A 21,122-nucleotide genomic window follows, 5' to 3' on the forward strand; every position below is an offset into this window, starting at 1 on the left:
TCATCTAAGAGAAGTTTTCGTATTTAATAGCTTATTATTTTGACATTGCTCCAGCAGAGAAAAACTCAAACTTATTCATACAAAACCAACGAGCAGTTCGCGATGGCTCAACTAAATTCGTACTGCTCCGGATTCTGGATCAACTGGAAGCGAAAGAGGTTCAGGAAATCTTCCTGAAACCGGCGGACACGGATATGGCTACTAAATAGTCAGACCGAGACCGTCGTGATGATCAACAATTATATGACGTAGAGCAACAATGACTCCATATTCTACCTCTATTGAAACTCTTTTGACGTCGACGGTCTGACAAATGGTTTTCGTAAACATTATAAAAATATTCGTATATAGCAGCGAACAATTCGTTTGCCGAATGAAGCTTTTTCGTAATAAGCCAACTAATGTCGTTTCGTGGTTTTCACGAAAAACTCGCAGTAAAAAATAAAAGTGGTAATATGTACGAAAAATTCGTATATTTTATGAAAATCGTCTGTACGAAATTAATTCCTAGCGATTTACGAATATATTCTATTAATGTAAGCAAACAACGCTAATCACATATCCCGGGCAGACCCCAACATGCCAATTCTGTAACCATACAGCCCACCACGGAAAAACGTGCGCCGATGCAACTAGTCAAAACTCATCTGCTACAGCCAACTCTAACAAGCCGCCACCGACACCTTCAGATAAACCAAAAACAACGATCCAATTAACCAATGATGCAGGTACAACGACCACGACAATCGCTCCCAAACCAACAACTAGCATCACCAATAAAGAAGAAAATACCGATGAAGACGGATTTACAACAGCGACCCGTAAGAACAAGAAACAAATAAGAACCTCTGATCGTGAACAGCAAGAAAGCAGTACCGATTATGACATGGACGGGAACGATAACGCGAGAAAAAGCAGACTGAATGACCCCCAAGCGGCTTGACCGCCAAGGTGAAGGACTGGCAGATAGACATTCTTAGTATTTTTTTATTTTTACTTATTGTAAAATTTTAAAAGATTTTTGGCTCAGTTAAGCTAACGCATTGAGCCGTGTCAAATTAACTTTAAAAAAAAATTCTTAACAAGCTTAAAATTTTCGGCGTACTGCTCGTTTATATCACCCTCGATTATATCACGGTTTTGTCTCGATTATATCTCGCTTTTTGAAAAACTGACAAGGTACACTACGTTTTGATCTAATTAAGCCACAAGTTGTGTCCTGGCACTGTTAGGATTTTTTACAATTGATTTGCTTATTTACATGTAGGGTTATGAGCCAATTATTGGGTTTCGGACTATTTCGTTAAGGGTTTATTTATGATGAGGTCGGTCAAAAAGTCGAGCTTTTTTATTTTTTTATCTTACAATATAGATTCTTAAGAAAGTATCTGAAATTTTTATAAAGGTCTAAGCAGTATGAGCAAAGGTATAGCGCTGTTCATATTGTCCCTTTGCATGAACGGAGGGCGATGCGCGAAACTTTAAACGTGACTTATCTTGAAATCATATTTTACCAAAAACGTTGTTGCAATGTCTAGGAGTGCCGAAATATCTTTCGGCCGATCCCGATTTTAGTTTTAAATTATTATTTGCCGTGCTCTTGAGGGGCCGGCTGGTGTATTGGGTAAACAAATCGACTTCTTTTTTATTCGGTTAATTGTTAGTTATCCGCAGGAAAATCTAACAAAATAATGAGAAAACCAAAATTTGCACGATATGGTAGTTATGCCGAGATATGCATTTTCTCTTGAATTGATTACCTTTTCTTTTGAAAGGACAACATCAAAAATTGGAGATGGGACTATTTCTATGGATGTTGAAACAACGAGAACTGAATCGTAGCCTCTTCGAATACACTGCTTTTAATAGTCATGATATTTGTCCAAAACCTTAACGTGCCAGATTCCTTCAAGTTTTGCTTTGGGAGGTTTAACAACTTTATGAAACGGTAAAGTGAAGCTGTATGGGGAAAAATTATCCGCTTATTCCATATCGTTTGACCCAACGCGTTGAACAAAGATGGCAGACGCTGCTCTGACCAACGGCTTCAAATGGGTAGTGTGATAATAGAAACATGGCAAAAATAGGCTCATTACCGTACTATGATTTATTCTTTTTGACTAACATTAATTTTTTATTACTTTTTGTTTACAGAAATATATGGGTTGATGTAGGCATGAACGGCAACACTGTTCACGCTAGAACCAAACTCGAATTACTCCTTGCAAAATTTACCCTCAAGAACGACGGCAACATCAATAGCAACAGCAACAACAACACCAACATTGTCAGGAACTTTTCGCCGGGCCAGTCGCGAGCAGAAAATTTTCCCAGGAGAAACATAATTGGCTCTCTAAGATCGGCAAAACGTTCGGTCTGGTCGGGTTTTTGGTATGCTCCTGTTCTTGTCACCATGCGGCACAGCGAACCGAGTCAGTTTCCATATTTTCGCGAGTGAACGTAGGTCGTCGTCGGAGGCCGTTCCGGCTGTGGAGAGAAGGAAGCGAAAAAAGGAAATACTCAGTGGGTGTCGCGTTTTCCCTGCCAATCAGAGCTGTGTGCGTGCTTTGTGCAAATCTTTTCGAAATTTCCCGTGCTTTTGTGTGGTTGGAAAAGCCAAAATGTTAAGTGAAAAGTGAACCAAAAGCTAGTGGTAACGTGAAAATTTAGTTTAGGCGAACTTTTAAAGTGTCGAAAATCGGAGCAGCGAGTGTCCGTATGAGGAAATTTAGCAAGTAATGTTCATATATTTCTAGGAAAATTAAATAAACAAAAAATATCTGCAGTGTGTAGGATCAATTTTGCAAGAGAGAGCCCAAATGGTGCATAACTCTGCACCCGATGGTGAAGATTTACTGCGTGGAAATGAATATTTCAGTAAGGTAGAAACTTTACGATAGTTTCCTCGGTGGAAAATGTATAGATGAAAGGTTGCATCCGATGTGAAAACGGGATTTACCATGGATATGAACTTAACCCCGGCGGATGCGGATAACGATACTGACGAGAGTGAGAGAATGGAATCTGATCGGTCTGGCCGATTTGTTTGCAGAACGAGAATCTGTTCGATTGGAGAGTGCTGTGCTCCATGAGTTAAATGTAAAACGAAAAACTTACAGTACAGCAAATCATACATATATGCTTACATAAATACATCAAGTTCGTCCTGGAATGTGATTTTGTTTATAGTAATCATTGTTTTGATTGTAACAAGAAAAAGTTTGGTTTGGTTGATTTAATCTTTTGGGATTTTTTGGGTATATTAGAGGACATCTTTTGGTATTGGGCTTGGAAAAGGCGATAGAAATTTCAGTATTATTTTTATTACATATTTTCAAAAGGTGATTTTTTGTATCTGTTTCATATTTTGATGGGTAACTGTTGTTCGTCTCATCACTCTGCATAATTTTCCGCTGAACGACGGCATCTGATGAAAACTGTGAGTTTTCCTATTTGAATATATTCGAAGCTATGCGAGGAAATCTTGAACAACGTATCATAAGGTACTATCCAAATTTAATCTATCCTCCATTATCACAACGAATTCTCAGTCCTTACAATGTGTATCCCCCAAAAGGAAACGCAATGTTTTTGAAACGGATTATCTCATTTTACATTTTTTTATTCAGCTGCAGTTTTTATATTTTAAATATCTTTAAACTAGGGTTACAACTTGAATCATTTACAATTTTTTTGGGATTTAAGTAAGATAATGTACTTTCTAAGTTATTGTGTAGCATAACGATCAAGGGTGCGATACAAATATCTGGGGCTCTATACTGAGTCACCTCACCAAGTGATTTTATGTAAATTTTCGTAAAGTCAATTAGTGACGTGACCGAGAGAATTGAGCATGTCGAGGAATGAATCTCCTTTATCACGTGAATTAACATATTTCATGGCTTCATGGACGACTACGATATCATTAGAGTCGTTCGCAGAGAACTGAAACAGGTTTTTTGCCATTTAAAAGGGATGTTCCTAGAGGCGAATGACTGAAAAAACCCTGACAGACCATAGTACAAGGTAGCTGAAAAAGTTAAAGGTTGTCCGAAGAATATTAGTCCCGATGTTGAAACGGATGGGCACGGTGTATTTATTAGAACAACTTTATGCAAAAAAAATTCAGCATCTCTGAAACTTCGGAATATGAAAGAATGAACTTTTTCCCCTTTCATTTGAAACTAAGATCAAAATGATCCGTCGGGGGGTCCAGAGCAACTTTTTTTTGAAGTTTTTTTTCGTAACAATATTGGTTTTACTACTCGAGCTAGTTCATATTTCTGTCCCTAGATGGTGCTTTAGACATTCGAAAAACACTAAATGTGAGAATTTGATAGAAAATTTAATTGTCTACAAGTTTGTTGACAACTAAAAATTGATCTGAATTCACCCAGAAAAGTTGTTTAAGTTTTTAACGAAGTTATATCTAAGATAGTTTCACACGAGGCTTAGTGGTTTGGAAATATATTTTCTCGCACTTATTTCACTACCAAAAAAAAAATTGGGTTTAGTGACATGAAAATATTTGACGGGATTCATTACCACTTCTTCGTTGACAGTTCCTATTGACCTTCTGAAAATTAGGATGTTTAACAGAGACAGAAAACTATTTGTGCTTTTGGTTCAAGTTTGTAATCTTTCCCGATAGGTTCGAAGGAACTACCATTCATCGGAAGGTATTGCTTGGTTACAAGGGTTTGCTAACGTATATGTTTTAGAAAGGACCATACGTCGCATAATTTAGGTTATGATCATTTAAGTCAGCTATTATAATTCTGTTCAAGACGAAATGTTGGGACACACAGTTTATAATTGAACGCAAACCACAGAAGTAACTGTCCAAATTAGTGGTTAGCGTGGAACGATTCATTCAAATTTTTTCCGCAAAGTATATTGTGGCATTTGGATTTTACGGCCATTTCCTATCAATTATGCGAGAAACCGTTAATCAATTGATCCTAGATTATGCGAAATGTATTACTTTTGAAAACAAAATACGATTTGAGTACAAGAAAAACCTTATATACATGCAAATCCACGAATATATCCCAAAAAAAATTATCTTGATAAAAAAACTCAAAGTTTTTTGTTCACTGTTTGTCACATTGAGTTAATTTTGAAAAAAATAATCAGCGTTTTTAACCAAGCATTGCAATGAAATTCGCGAAATATTGCAATGGTGTTAACAGTTTCATTGAGTTTGTTCAAATATAAAGGTTGAAGTTCAGGACAAGTGAATTTTATACGAAGATGCTAACAAAGTAGGAGGTTCATGCAAGAATAGTTATCAGTCATGCCCGAGAACAATCGAAAAAATGAAAAAGAAGGCATACATAATCGAAAAAGCTGTTTCTACGGGAGGAATCACTCACCATCTTGGAAAAGAATATTAATATCATACTAGTTTGGTCAACACTTATCTAAGACTTTTCATCCCAAAAATATTAATGGAATCTGTAATTATAATTTTCAGCTAAAAGATGAGATTTTTCAAGCTCTCAAATTCCGCTGAATGCACTGTTCAACTAAACACAAGTATTTGGCAAATGAAAAAAGTGCGTGTGAACTGACTTACAAACCACTAGGGTTTCTGTGAAGCTACCTTAGACTTCGTTAAAATATTAATAACTTTTCCGGATAATTTCAAATCGGTTTTTAGTTGTTAACAAAGTTGTAGACAATTAAAATATCTATCAGATTCTCACTTTTAGTGTTGTTCGAATGTCTAAAGCACCATCTAGGGACAGAAATGTGAACTAGTTCTATTGTAAAATCTATGTTTTCACGAAAAAAAACTTAAAAAAAAGTTGCTCTAGACCCCCCGACGGATTATTTTGATGTTGGTTTCAAATGAAAGGGGAAAGCCCATTCTTTCATATCCTGAAGTTTCAGAGATGCTGAATTTTTTTGCATAAAGTTGTTAAAAAAAGACACCGTGATGGGGTGTAGTACGAGGTTACTGTCGAAGGTAATATTCCTTTTTGAACGATCGCATTATCATCTTAAAATAAATCATAATAGACAATTATTCACCTGACAGCAAGCCCAACGAGTGATGTTGGGGGGGTAGGGGTTTGCGTCAGCATGAGCATTGAGTGCTGCTTCTGAGCCCGGGATCTATTTGAGGTGCCGCATTGTTTTCGCATTGTTAAGTTATTGTATAAATGAATTTACTAAAGAGATACATGAAAAACATTTTAATTTCATAACTTGATATCATATTTTGGAAACTTCAGATTTATTTCGAATTTTTTTTAAATAAAAGTTTTCAAGCTTGTGATCTACTTTACAGGTTTAAAAATTTAGTTTTTATTGCTTGAACCGATAGATCTAAAAATATAGTGCAAAAGTTAAATGAAGTCATCTATATTTGGTTTCCTTGTTTCTCCACTTTACACTTTTGAGATTGTTTTAAATTGGTGGCAGTGGCGGATCCAGGGAGACAGTGCTGGGGGTCCGGACCTCCTCCGAAAATTTTCAAATGGCTGAGAAATTTTGAATTAGTTTCAATTTTATATTAGTTTCAAACTTAAAAGCATTTCAAATCAAATTTGAGCTTGAGCTTGAGCTTGTGCGACCACCCCTGGCTGCTACTCCGTTATCGATCTGGACTAGCTGAAGTTGCACAGGGAATAAGTAGATAACTATGCTTGAGAGTAGCGAAACATCTTTCAATGTGCAACTCCTGGTAATCCTAAAGTGTAATTGATCAACACCGGCGCCGACCAGGCCCGAACGCAGAACGCGAAAGGAAAGGTTAGTCAGATACTTGCTTTTACTATAGGCCGTATATACTACTGCACACTCCACAAGTATCACGGGAGGAGGATATTTATTAGTAAGTATAGAAGTTAAATTTTACTTCTTCTTTATCGACGCCAGAGAGGTGACACTACTCCCTGAACTAGATATCGATCCATCGACTCATAGACCGGGGACCAACGCCTTCACTTCCCGTCCGAAGAAAGGCGTGACCACAGATTTTTAACCTCAGAAAAATCTCAACGACCTCGTCGGGAATTGAACCCAGGCCAACTGGAATGAGCGGCGGTCACGCTTATTACTCAACCACCGGCGCCGTAAAAAGTCATTTCAAATCAAATTTGACCACCAAAACTGATTTTCATTGAATAAGGTTTTGACGCATAACGTACTGTACAATGTACATTCTAAACTCAAAATTTCGGACCCTTTTTTCTGAATCTGCTCCTGATTAGTAGGAATTATGGCAAAAGTTTTTAACTGATTGAGTCGAACCAAGGTATAAACTCAACTTATCTAAATGCTTTTCTAAATGGAATTATGCAAAATTCCCAAGTGGGAAAATTTTTGGACAAGACCAATTTCTTTGTGCATGAGGGCACATGCCTTACATGAGGTATGGTTTTTTTTTGTTTTAGTGTTTCGGATTCTCCTCGTCAGTAACTAGCACCATCTGGGTGTCCAGTTAGACTATGTATCTGAACTAGTACCCAAATTAGCACTAGTTAGACACTAAATTCCAAAAAGTCACAAGTCTTGCGTGAACACTAAACCACTGGCTTATACAGAGTGATGTCTCGATAGTAAGCACAGAGGTTCTGTTTGCCGACGAGGAATATGAACCGAAACTGTCTTTTGGTACACCCAAAATAATTTCCCAATGCAAAAAAGGCATTACATCCTTTCGTGCATATTCCGAATTAGAATCATGCCTTCTTCGCATTGTAGACCAAGCATAGCTACGGCATTATACCAACACAGCTTGATTCATGATGATATAAATGATGAAACACGCTACCATATTATCTGCCCGCATGTAAAAGTATTAGTTGGTTTTGCTTGCTGAGTCTGCCAAAAAGGTTGTGTATTCTATACATGAATACCTCTGTGGTGTTTGTAAGAACTTCTGTCTTCATACACAGCTACGCTTTTTGTCTGCGAACAGCTCAATTCCAACCACACTAAACGCGTCAACAGTTTACGTTCACGAGACTGTGTGATATACGCGTTGTTATTTTCCCACAGCGAACGATTTTTGCAGTAAAATCATCGCTCTCTCATTCTACGTTTCAGAGAAGAGTGGAAGAAAATGATTTGTGCTCAGATTGATTTGCGATGATCGTTGCCCAGGGCGATGATGTGCGCTGGATTCACATGTTAGGGAAATAAACAAACTGAAATGAGTAACTACCACTGCTGCTCAAAAGTGCAAAACCATGTCATCACTGCCTTTATAGTTTATGATACTTTAAACTTAGATATTTTTGCTGCGAAATACTGATATAATATCACCTGAAAGTACTGTTGATATGAGGAATGCTAGAAATGATGGGCGGACGGCTTCTATCAGACAAATGTTGAATTAACTTGTTAGCCCAATGTTCCCATATAGGTAACTTCTTCCTGCGTATAGTGCGCTTAAATAATCATTAATCATTATTCACATTTACCTGTCTAGCACAACCTATCTAGTGGCTAGAACTCGCATATCGCTGCTAAATTTAGGGTTGAGAGAACGCCGAAAGCTCAACATAATATCAACACATAATCATCACCCGCACCCCACCAATTTGATGATGCTATAAACTGTTCTCTCCAATATGTAGCATGTGATCAGTAGAAAAGCGAAATGGAAACAGATCCTTGAGCGTGTATTAGTATTTTCAGAGCGCACATGTATCCGAGTGGAGATGTCCTTTACATGTGTATTAGTCGGAGTCATTTTAATACTAATACTCCGATATCGTTAAATTCACTAATACATTCCCAACTGTGTATTTGTGTAAGTTTCTGTGATGTAATCGCCATTTAATGCATTTTTGTCCCGGACCAATATCGCTTTCTATGCATTATACCAGTTACAATGCAAAATTCTCATTAGAATCATGCTTATTCGCATGTAATTCATACGGTTCGCGTTTTGGGTGTATGAGTACCAAACGCCTGGAATTATGCAAAATTCCCAAGTGGGAAAATTTTTGGACAAGACCAATTTCTTTGTGCATGAGGGCACATGCCTTACATGAAGTATGGTTTTTTTTGTTTTAGTGTTTCGGATTCTCCTCGTCAGTAACTAGCACCATCTGGGTGTCCAGTTAGACTATGTATCTGAACTAGTACCCAAATTAGCACTAGTTAGACACTAAATTCCAAAAAGTCACAAGTCTTGCGTGAACACTAAACCACTGGCTTATACAGAGTGATGTCTCGATAGTAAGCACAGAGGTTCTGTTTGCCGACGAGGAATATGAACCGAAACTGTCTTTTGGTATGAGTACCAAACGCCTGGAATTATGCAAAATTCCCAAGTGGGAAAAATTTTGGACAAGACCAATTTCTTTGTGCATGAGGGCACATGCCTTACATGAAGTATGGTTTTTTTGTTTTAGTGTTTCGGATTCTCCTCGTCAGTAACTAGCACCATCTGGGTGTCCAGTTAGACTATGTATCTGAACTAGTACCCAAATTAGCACTAGTTAGACACTAAATTCCAAAAAGTCACACGTCTTGCGTGAACACTAAACCACTGGCTTGGACTAAATGGACTTGAATCGTTGATTACAATGGATGTTGCTCACAACAATTACCAGCAATTGAATCTACCTGTGTGTCGCTTTGAATACCCGAGCAAACGAAAAACCCATAGTACCTCCATGCTAGTGATGTTTGACGTGGGTATATTTGGGAGCCAGCCGTTTGTCATATCTGGAGTCATCAATGGACAAATACTTCCATAAAGAAATATCTCACGAAATATTGGACGAATTTGGCCTCCTTCTACTATGCCCGTATCTAAGATTCCCGTCTTGTATTTTTACATAACCAATAATTTTGATTTGATACCAGGGGAAGTCATTCCTCCAAATACTACGGAACTTCGCTCTATCGTGGGATTTTGGACAATCATGAAGGCAAAACTTCGCAAAACCCTAAAAATATAATAGAAAGAGCAATTCGGCTCCACCATTGCCCTAGAGCGAATAAAAGAAGACAAGAAGGTGCGGAGGTTTGGGTTTAAAGAGAAAGTTCAATAAAATAAGAACGGTAAACTGAACCATGCAGTATTATTTCATTTTGTTCTATTAGTCTTAACTTTGCCGAAAATTGCCAATAAAATCAATACAGTATTACTTCATTTTCAGAACGTTTAAAAAAATCTGGACTTAAGGCCAAATTTAGCATCCTATTTGGTGTGCAATTTTTTCGAATATGCACAATTTCAACTGAGTTTTTTTATAATTGGGGTGCGTTAAGCCAAACTGAACAGAGCACCATAATATTTTTCTAGCATTTTGCATGCCACAACTTACTTTCGATAACTTAATATTATCATAAAATTATTTGCTTTCGATTTCTTTTTGAAATCTTAACCCTAGAACGTGCACTTGCGTTTTCCACCCTAGAACGTTGCACTGGGGTACAAATGTACCCCACGCTTTTGATCGCAATTTTCGCAGGTAAAATGCAAGCAAAAGAAGTGTTTAATACATAATTTTCTTCGTTTTTTAATTGCGCAAACAGCTGTGTACGTGAAGGTACGGAATTTATTGAATCAATGATACATAAGTTGGTTTGAACAAAAAACAGCGATTTTGACTTTTTTTTACAATAAGTACTATAACTTTGCGAAATTTCAACCGATTTGAAAAAAATTAAATGATTCTAAAAGTTGAAAGAATGATTTAGGAACGATATTAAATGGAATTTTGATATTTTTAAAAAAGTGCAATTATTTGGAAGAGTGAATGTTTTAAAACCGGGTTTTGGAAAATACCACGAAATAGGGTGGAAATTGAAATGAAAAAAATATTTCTGACCAGTAATACATTGGTAACACGCAACGTTACAGTTACAATAGTTACTGTGCGCAAATTATGTTTGCGAGCCATTGTATTGAAAAATTATGAAAAATAAACAATAAAACAATAAAAATCAGCGAAAATGAGAACGATTTTTTTCTACTTCAAAATTACATTAAATAAATTGAATAAATGACTAAAAACGATTTTATAATACTAATTGTTGCTTACGTAGTAAAACAATCAGTATTTAATCTGGTATTGTCACGAGTCACATTTCCACTGACAGCACGAAACCTGACGAAACGCTAACGGTAACCGTATACTGGGGTACAAATGTACACCACGCCAACTTTGACACCTGCTCCCAGGAAGGCTATATGCAAACTGGCTATACCACCTTTTCCTACTCTTACTAGGAACTCCAAATTGAATTATGGTTTGGAACCCAGGTCGATGAATGCCAAATTCTCGTCTTCACACGGCTCCAAAGAAGGCGTGGGGTATATTTGTTACACAGTTCTACGGTTAAAAATAAATTGTTGTGGATTTTCCTAGTACTACATTGGATGCGACGGCGTTTCAACACTAAAAATGTCTTCCTCCATATTCAGTGCCAAGGTGTCATTCTAAAATCTGAAATATCTCCTATGTAACAAAACTATGTATGGTTTACACGCTTTTAACTCCGCATTACTACATGGATTTTAATCATTTTTAAACCAGCTGATTCAGAATAGTCTAACTGAGTATTGGTAATAATTTCATATCTGTGCAATAAAAGTAGTCCATTGAAAATTTAAAAGTTGACGAAAAAAAGGAAGATTTTCATTAACGAGACAGCTATTTCAGACAGAGCCACAAAAAGAAGAATCTAAGTGGCTCAATCAAACACAAAAAGTTATAAATAGAGCTACCGCGTGCCTGTTTGAATCAGTTTCTGCTCTTATGCCAAACGAGCAACAACGTGGCAATAAATATAGTTTTTTTTTTTGGTTCAGTGTATTCTTACCAATTAGTTGTTTACATCAATTGCTTTTTTTTAATTTTAGACGAGGTTTGTGAAGTTGTATCGTTGTTTATCGTATCAATCGACAGGGAATTTTCTTTCTTCCGTTGTTATTATGCAGTGTAAAAGTGTCTCCTATTTGCTTTTGTGTTGTGAAAAAACAGCGATGAACACTATCGAGTGAACTTCTGTGACCTAACCACCAAAATTTTCCAACGAACGCAGCGCAATATATATCCCATTAACTGCATTCTCAGATCTGCACGGGTTATGACAAGTGCATGTGATCACTGCACAAAAACCTTCAAATCGGAAGACGACTTTATCGAACGCATGGGCTATTGCAAAAATGTGGTGCATATGCAGTGCGTGAAACAACTTAACAAACCATTCTTGAAAAAACTTGCGGAAAACTTAAATTTATTTTGGATATGCAGTTAATGTGTCAAGCTCGCTTTCGCGACACCGTTTCTTCGCTTGGATGTGTTATCGCTGGGAAAACGAATGACGACTGGGCTGAACTAAAGGCCGGGTTATCCAAAAATAACCAGCAAATTTCGCGGCTCGCTGGAAAGGTTTCAACAGTTTTTTTCATACGTTTATTTGACACGGCATTTGCAAAAGCATTTTACGCCAGTTTCTTTTTTTACATAGCACGTTACAAAAATCCTTAAGACTAATTTTAGCTATACTAGTAATGTGTCTAAAACTAACACTGAAATCACTTTATTGTTAGCTTTTTTCCTTACATTGTTGTATTTCATAATGATCTAGTATTTTCGGGTGTATTTATTTACTTTTTTTCTGTTATTGTCTAAATTTATAAACTGAATATTCTAGGACACTTTAATTGGTGAAAAGAGTATGAGGAGATGAATTTAATTAAATTTTGAGAGAGAGGCTGTTTTTAAAAAAATGATCGATATGTTCCATGTATGGAGGATCGCGATACGCCAGGATGTCTCTAACAGGAACATGGATTGGTCTTCCTCGGACTTGTAAAGAATCTACTAATTGTGATCTGGCTTCATGATATTCAGTGCAGGACCAAACAACATGCTCAATGTCATGGTAACCCTCTCCACAAGCACAATGATTACCCTCAGCGAGCCCAATACGACGGAGATGCGAATCTAAAGTATAATGATTGGACATGAGCCTAGACATCACACGGATGAAGTCCCGACTTACATCCAATCCTTTGAAACATGCAGGTTTCAACAGTTACTCCTGTTCGGCTAAACTACGGTACCTCTCGACCACCTCAGAAACGTCGTCGCGAGGATGGTCCTGATCTGAGCAATATTCTTGTTGGTGGTCAAAAGCTAGAGGCCGTACACAAATGATGAAGCTTTTTCGGCGAATTTCGATCCCTCCTTCCTTGTGTACTCAATTCAGTTCGGTAATTTCCGCACAGCTGAACGGTCTGATTTTTAGCGATATATTTTCCGAATTTCAACAAAACGAACGTCACTCTTACTGAGATATCGGTAAAAGCTTTGTTAGCCGAATGCTCGGCTGTGTAAAACTCGTGAGAAGTTGCAAAAAAGCTGAGATTCGGTAGAACAAAATTAAGTGTGTCGCATTTTGTCACAATATTCTAACCTCCCACTTGTAAATAACGTTGCAACCCCCCAACGCGGCCGAGGAATAAAAATAAAATTAAACATGTTTTGCAATTATTTTAAATACTTTATCAACATTTTCATTATAACAGCGAAATGCGTAGGGGAGCCCGGGGTTAGTTGGCGGTTGGGATAAGTTGGAGGAATCCCTTTTTCTCCGTTTCTATTAGACACATAGCGCTGCCTGTGTACCTCAAGTTATTTGAAACCCGTTGTCAAATATGTTTTTGTTGCAAAACATTTTGTTTTGTAGAGGTTGTGGGCGATATTGTGTTTTTGACCATACCAAAATAATTTTCCAAATTTTAAACACTTTGTGTTATTTAGGTTAATTTTCAATCTATTTCCCGAATGGTTATATTTTTCGATAGTACTTGAAAAAAGCTTTCAGTATAGATATTACACCTATCCACAAATAAAAGTTATTTTTTCAATAGTTTTTTTTATAAAATATGCGGTTGGGGTGAGTTGGCGGTCATGCACACGGGGAAGTTGGCGGTACTACTTACAGTGCAAAAATAGTCATCAAATTTTTTTTATGGTGATCACTCCAAAGTAAGAAAATCTTTTTCTTGTGTTTCACATCAATGCTGGAAACATTTACTTCGGCCAATCACCTGAAAAATTTCGAAAATTTATTTTTGAATATGTAGTAAGCGTCAAAAATGGAAACAGAAAACACCGCAAACTAGTCCCGGTCTCCTCTACACAATTAGCCCATTTCTTGACTAAATTTGGTCTTGATAGCTTTATTCTGAATTTTATGTCATGGAGCATGAAGAGAAGTTATCTCAGTTCACAATCCTACAGCTGTCAATGATTCTAAGAAGCTTACGTTCAACTAACTTACTATTTTTTTTTTTGGATTAATCCAAAGAAAAAATTTAATTCAGCTACCAAACTAAGTCTACTAGTTAGCAAAATTAACTAACTAATGTAGCAAGTTAAATCCGAATACAAAATCTTTTGATTTTTTGTGAGCTTGCAATTCCGCGAATCGAAAAACCTACCACATGAAATACCTCATGAAATGTAACTTGTGTGAATTTAAATACATAGGTCTTGGGAATGGATGAACATTACATTTGTTTCTCTAATCAATGGGTTTTGATGCACAAAAAAAATGTAAACTTAATACCACGTCGCACATCTTCTGACGCGTAGCTGTTGTTTTTTTGTTTATTTATGACACTGACACCTGACGCGTAGTGATATAATCGAAACATTACTGTATCGGAAAATGGTAATAACCCGTCGATCGTATTTGATGTTAAATATCTTTTTTGATAATAGTCTGATTGTAACAAACTATAGCTCGTTCGAAACGTAATCGTATAAGCCCTCTGAAGATATACAAATTGTTTATCTGTCAATTTGTCTTCGCATCTCGCCCTGAGCAGAAGCAAAAAATCGTCCCGCGCAAGTGAAACAGTCAATTCTACCTAAAAATCAATCGGTGCCTATCACACAAGCAGTCCATATAACAATAGGCTATACCTACTGTGCGATTTAGTGATGAGTGACGGTGCCCAGCAAAAAGCAACCCAGATGCGGCCGAACTGTGTTGCTGTTGATTTTTCAAAATGCCCCGTAAGACCAGCCATTCGGGAAGTGGAACAGTTATTAAAAGTGCAGATGGAACTCAATCTGGCTGAAGTGAAAACCCTACAAATGCATCATATCAAACATTGCGTGCTGATTTCGTTCAAGAACATTAACCAAGCTGAGTCATTCGCCTCGCGAAACAACATGCAGCACACCGCCGAATGCGGCAATGTTAAATATAGCATTCCCGTATACATCGAGAACGGCGCTGTAGAAGTTCGGGTCCATAATTTGGCTACGCGTACCCCTGACGGCGCGATTAAAAAATGCTTGCAAAAATACGGAGAAGTAGACTCCGTTACACATGATACATCGAGGAATTTTTTCCCGGGAATCCCTAACGGTGTTCGTGTGGTGAGAATGCGTGTGACCAAGCCAATTCCCTCTTACTTAAGCTTCACAGTGTTAGGAAGGGACGATGCTCTCATTCAACAGACATTACTAGTCACGTACACAGGGCAAATTCCTACGTGCCAGTTCTGCACGAAGAAGTTGCACCTCGGAAAACCTTGCGTAGAGACTGTTAAGGAAAACTCAAATCCAACTGAAATCAGCACACAACCATCTTAAACCACTAACAGCTGCAAAACCAACATCTCCGGATCAAGCACCAACAACCAGTAACAACAACAACGAAACGAATGCCGAAAAATACGAACATACAATAACGACCGATAAGAGTAAGACACAAACTGGAACATCTGACCGCGAGCAGCAGGAAAGTAGTACGAATGAGGACATGGACATGAACGACAACGCGAAAGAAGACATACGGATCGAACCTCAAATTGCAGTGGACAACACTGGCAATATTTCGCCCCCTAGAAAAAGGATCTCAACACGCAGCAGAAAGCTGCGCCTGAACGATACCAAAAATTTTACATAGCTGTTTTTTTTATTTATTGTAAAAAAAACAAACAATCGGCCTCGTCGAGCTACCGCATTTGGGCCTAAATAAATGTATTAATTATAAAAAAAATTGTTTATCTATGTTCTCAACTTTTTAAGTTAGTCTAAAGAAACTGCAAAACCTTTTTCACACATACAAACATCCACGTCTTGGAAAAGAAACATCGGAATCAAAAATGAATTAATAGCGTTCTGTCTGAGTGTTAGGTCTTTTGCCACATACACACACATTGTTCCAAATCGTCGAGCTGAGCCGATTGGGATATAAGACTATAAAAGGAGCGTTCAATCATGAATTATGAATACATTAATTGTTATAAGAAAGGTGTCATACTGCTAGGTGGATTAAGAGCGTTTTTACACTGTACGAATATTTCGTGTCAAAACCTTAGAATAGAAAACCATTTCTGTTTGGATATTATTCTACCCTGGATTTGCCCCAGAAAATCACTCAAATGGCAAAGTACTAAGATGACGAGCAGTTCTGTAGCCCGTCGTGTTTCTCCAATAGGCACATTAGGTTCTTCTTACCCCACAATTCAAGTAAAACGGCTGCAAGATAGTTTTTCGGGTGGGCTCGTGCCACGTGAAGTGAGTGATGAATAGATCCAAAGCATTGATAAAGAAAACAGCCGAACCAAGGATGACTGACGTGGTTGGATACCGAATAGCGATAGAAGGCCATTCTGGTGCTAAACGGATTCAAGGTTTACTTTGGGAAGTAGAGCTTTCTCGTTGGACTTAACTAATTTTTTAGTATTTATACGAATTCCGTCATTTTACAGTTTGCGATTGGGTATTTGACTAGTTTCTATTTTTCAGATTATTTATAGCAATTATTGTTCAGTAAATCCTCTTCCGTCACATATTGTCTGTAATTGTTAAAAATTTAGAATAAAATTTGTTAGAAATTCTAACTCTGGGGAATGCAATAGAGAACTTCTAAAAAATGTGTAAAATGTTCATAGGAAAAAGATCTATTTGAAATAACTGATTTTTCCTTGCACCGTGAAAATACTGATTTCTCCAAGGCCGCTATCGGTCGAGTAGTCTTGAACTTATGCTGCTGATTCGGGGATATAATGATGGTGCAAAAAAGTCGAACTATGGTAATACAGTTTTGTTCTTCGTTTTGACCCGATAGAACCCCGCCGTCATGAAAATGAAAATGTATGCAATATGAACGCCAATTTCAATCCGTTTTCAAAGCAAAAAAACTTTCCCATTCATCACTATTATGAAAATTACGGGAAATAGTAATAGCATTAATTTTGACCGCAAGACCATTAGCGGTCAACTTGGAATGAGTTATTTACCTTCGTCTTCCGTTCAACTTTCAATAGATACCAACTACTGCTCCTGAGATAAGTTCCCTCATTTTTGATTCAATCAACAAAACAAATCGCTAGAATGAAATTTAAATCTAATAACATTCTTCTAAATTAAATGATGATACATTCCAATGCATTGCGCAACGAACTAAAATCCCCGTTTTCACTAAAATGATCCCCAAAATGATAATGATCAGAGAAAAGTTTGAAAATGAGTAAAATTTCAATTTCGTCTTACCGCAAGAATCTATCGCAACAGTTCGTGATTCCAGGTTAGCGTGCGAGTGTTTGATGTGGAACCAAAAAAATGGAGCGCCTGGGGAGCTAAACAGGAATATGAAACGCACTTCCTTTTATCATTTCCCCCTACGCATAGTGGAAATGAAGTAGACCAGGAAAAAACCCGATTCTCGGTAGCTCGTCTGTTCTTGGCAAGGTCGATCGTCTCGTTTGATAAGCGGCCGATTGGCGTTCGTTTACGATAGAATTCTCTCTTTCAGGGCAATAGATTGGTTCGATTTTTTTTAGTTTTTTTTTCTAGTAGTACTAAAGCATTCGATCGATTGGCTTTAACTAGGATGAAGTATAAAAGAAATATTATTGATGGGAAGGTTGAACCTTGGTACACGATTGAAGCGCTTATCGATTGTGAGAAATTGTTTTTGGTGTTTTGCAGAAACGGATAAAGATTGTGAACTGAACAAAACTTTTCGAAATCAGATCTGCATAACATTATCAAAATTAAATACAACGTTTTGAAATCAGAGAGTTAAATTATTGCTAGTTTAAGCAATCTTGAATAAAGTGGAAGAGGGGGGGGGGGGGACTCTATTTAAAGCCTCGAAAAATGGTCATTCTTAGAAATAATTTTGAACAAGAAAACAATGCGACATCAAATCGGTCATTTGTATTTATTAAGATACCCACATGCCCAATATACTTTTTGATTTTAAACACATTTTAAAATTTTTCAAAATGACGCCTTTGGCAGCCATCTCTCGAAGGCCTTCCGTTTGATAATTGCGATAATAACGCTACAACCCAGATCGATTATCTGAAACACATGAAACGTTTTTGTTTTTATAATTAAGGGTTTTGTTGTGTGCTTAAAACTTGAAAAACATTGAATTTTGTTATTGCTAAGACATTATTAAAATTTGGAATATTACTCCGGAAAAACCGGATTACCAAGAACCAGATCCATTCATCAGGTTCAATTTCAAAGAATCAAAAAGTGAACGAGTTCCTAAATCCAAAACATTTAAAAGTGTACTAATCGGTTAAACAAAAGCTACAGTTATGAGCATTCAAAATTGTGGGTACCAGTGTACCCACGTCGCACCGTGGTACGACAAGTGACAAATAAGGACTGTTCTGCATACATCTATGTATGCCAAACATGACCCCATTCGGCACCGATTCCCATTAGCCAACCTGGTCAAAAACGATAATATTTACAAGAAACTGCAAATTGAAACTCTAACACACAATTTGGGTACAGGTTCGTATAGATTTGACTGAAAATGTGTCTTAAAACTGAGTTCGAAATCGGAGTCAATATGACCCGCTAACACCTTATTCTTTACAAAAAGTTAACACCTACAGAAGGTTAACTTGTAAGTCATATTGTGGCTCCACCAAGAGTCAAGAGATTGCACGTTGGCAACAAAACTCTGTAATTTTATTCTATAATTAATTTAACAATCATATTCGGCCGCAGCAAAACACTTCAATGATGTACAATATGTGCTCGTTCATTCGTTTTCGAGCGCTTTGTCGAGACACAAGTGTTTTATTGCCAGTCCGTACAGTGTGTAGCGACAAAGAGTAGCGCTAATCCGCGTTCAAAGTTGTCTTGCGCACTCTCCGCCTAGTCGAAGTTTCATTATTTTTTCCCTTGTTTTGTGTTTCTGTTTCAGAGTACCGTTAGCCGGTCAGTGACCAGTGTTCTTCTAAAGGGCGAACACGAAATTATTGCGACACATTCAACAGGGCATAACTTTTTTACCATTGGGTAAAAATCAACCAAATTTTGCACACTTTCTCATTGATGTGTATTGTTTACATGTTGTCAAACTCGAAGTCGTGTTTTTCGATTCAACGAAAATGGAGGTGAACCAACGCGAGTCGAGAGAGCAAATTATTTCCAAACACCTGGAATTTCCTGACCTGTCGCACCGGCAGTTGGGAAAAATGTTGAACATTCACCGTTCAACCGTCTCCAGAGTGTTGAAGCGGTTCCAGGAGCGGTTGACGTTGGACCACGGCAAAGGAGCTGGAAGAAAATCGGGACCGGAGAACAAAAAGACGGAGGGAAAGGTGAAGCGGATGATTAAAGCAAATCCCAAAGTCTCAAGCCGTGATTTGGCTGAAAAGATCGGCATGTCGCAGAGCTACGTCCAGAATGCAAAGAAGAGAGCTGGACTACATACATACAAGGTACAGAACTTCCCAAACCGCGATGAGCGGCAGCGACAGCTAAAACTCGGGCACGGAAGCTCTACGAGAAGATGCTGACAAAATATGGCTGCTGTGTGATGGACGACGAAACGTATAAAAAGACGATTTTAAGCAAATTCCGGGGTTGGAGTTTTTCATCGGCAAGAGCAAGTTCTATGTGGACGACAAATTTAAGAAGAAGAAAATGTCGAAGTTCGCCTCCAAATATCATTTGGCACGACGAAGCTTCGCTATTTTGGCCAGATTTGGCATCATGCCACTATTCTAAAAGTGTCCTGGAGTGGCATGAGGCCAATTCTGTCCATTTTGTTCCAAAGGACATGAATCCGCCAAACTGTCCGGAGCTGCGCCCGGTGCAGCAGTACTGGGCAATGATGAAGCGGGAACTTCGGAAGAGCAAGAAGACAGTCAAAGACGAGAAGGATATGTTAAGAAAATGGAAAAAAATGAGAAACTGGTACCGGATGACACTGTAAAGACTTTGATGGAGGGCATCAAGCGAAAATGCGTTCAATTTTACACTCAAGGCTCCATCGATTAACTTTTCTTTTGATTTTTGAAGTAAATATATGTATAAAACTACCCTAAAAGTTTGGTTTGATTTTAAACATTATAAGAAAATTGGCATGACATTTTCGGTATCGCAATAATTTCGTGTTCGCCCTTTAGTAAGCCGTCTGGATACCGTTCTACACACAGTTAAGTACAGTTATATCATACGTTTCCCCTTCTAGGTTCTCATAATTACGTGCACTGGGCAATAGGCCTGTGCATAAATGATTTTCCCTGACGGCGGTTCATCTCAAAGTGAGATGGACGTCGAAACAAAATCGGCTCCTTGGCTCAAAGTATATCCAAGCTCGGTTACCGAGCCGTTCGTGATCTTCTTCCGGACTAAAGACAAAAAGTGTTTGAATCTGTTGCAGATTTCTCAAGTTCTGACGGATCGGTATTCGGCCGCTACAGAAATGTCGAAAATTAGCCCTGATAAGTTTCGGGTGGTGGTAAACAGTTTCTTCTGCTGTGCGTAGAAGCAGTATCTTCTGCTGTGCGTAGAAGCAATAGAAAAAGGAGGAACATTTCCTCTCCCAAGTTTGGTCGTAAAGTCCAGAAGGTGTCTCTTCATGGCCCCCCTAAAATAACTACTCAAGAAAGTACTGGTGCAAAACTGAAGGAAATTGCTCCCGGTCTCAGAGATCTGCGCTCAGAAAAGGAGTTGCCAGCACTTCCAGGAACATCAAATACCCCTCATTTGTTATCGAGCACTCAGTCGACATAGAAGTCTTTTGTCATCGGTCCGTACACTCTATAGCGACAAATAGTGTTAATCCGCGTTCAAGGTTATTTACACACTCTGCGCCTAGTTGAGGTTTCAGTATTTTTTCCCTTCTTTTGTGTT

At 37.9% G+C, this 21,122-nt stretch overlaps 1 protein-coding gene across 1 annotated transcript in view; it reads left to right on the plus strand.

Annotated features, from left to right (window-relative positions):
* The first annotated feature begins 2,326 nt into the window (after positions 1 to 2,326).
* The window catches only part of LOC131693086 (dual specificity protein kinase pyk3), a 202,085-nt gene continuing 183,289 nt past the window's right edge, over positions 2,327 to 21,122 (plus strand). The window contains exon 1 of the mRNA XM_058980615.1: positions 2,327 to 2,735. The gene's annotated coding sequence lies outside the window, so the exon portion shown is untranslated. The remainder of the gene's footprint in view (positions 2,736 to 21,122) is intronic.

Source organism: Topomyia yanbarensis, chromosome 3 (assembly GCF_030247195.1).
Source record: "Topomyia yanbarensis strain Yona2022 chromosome 3, ASM3024719v1, whole genome shotgun sequence".
In the NCBI taxonomy this organism is placed as follows: Eukaryota; Metazoa; Arthropoda; class Insecta; order Diptera; family Culicidae; genus Topomyia; species Topomyia yanbarensis.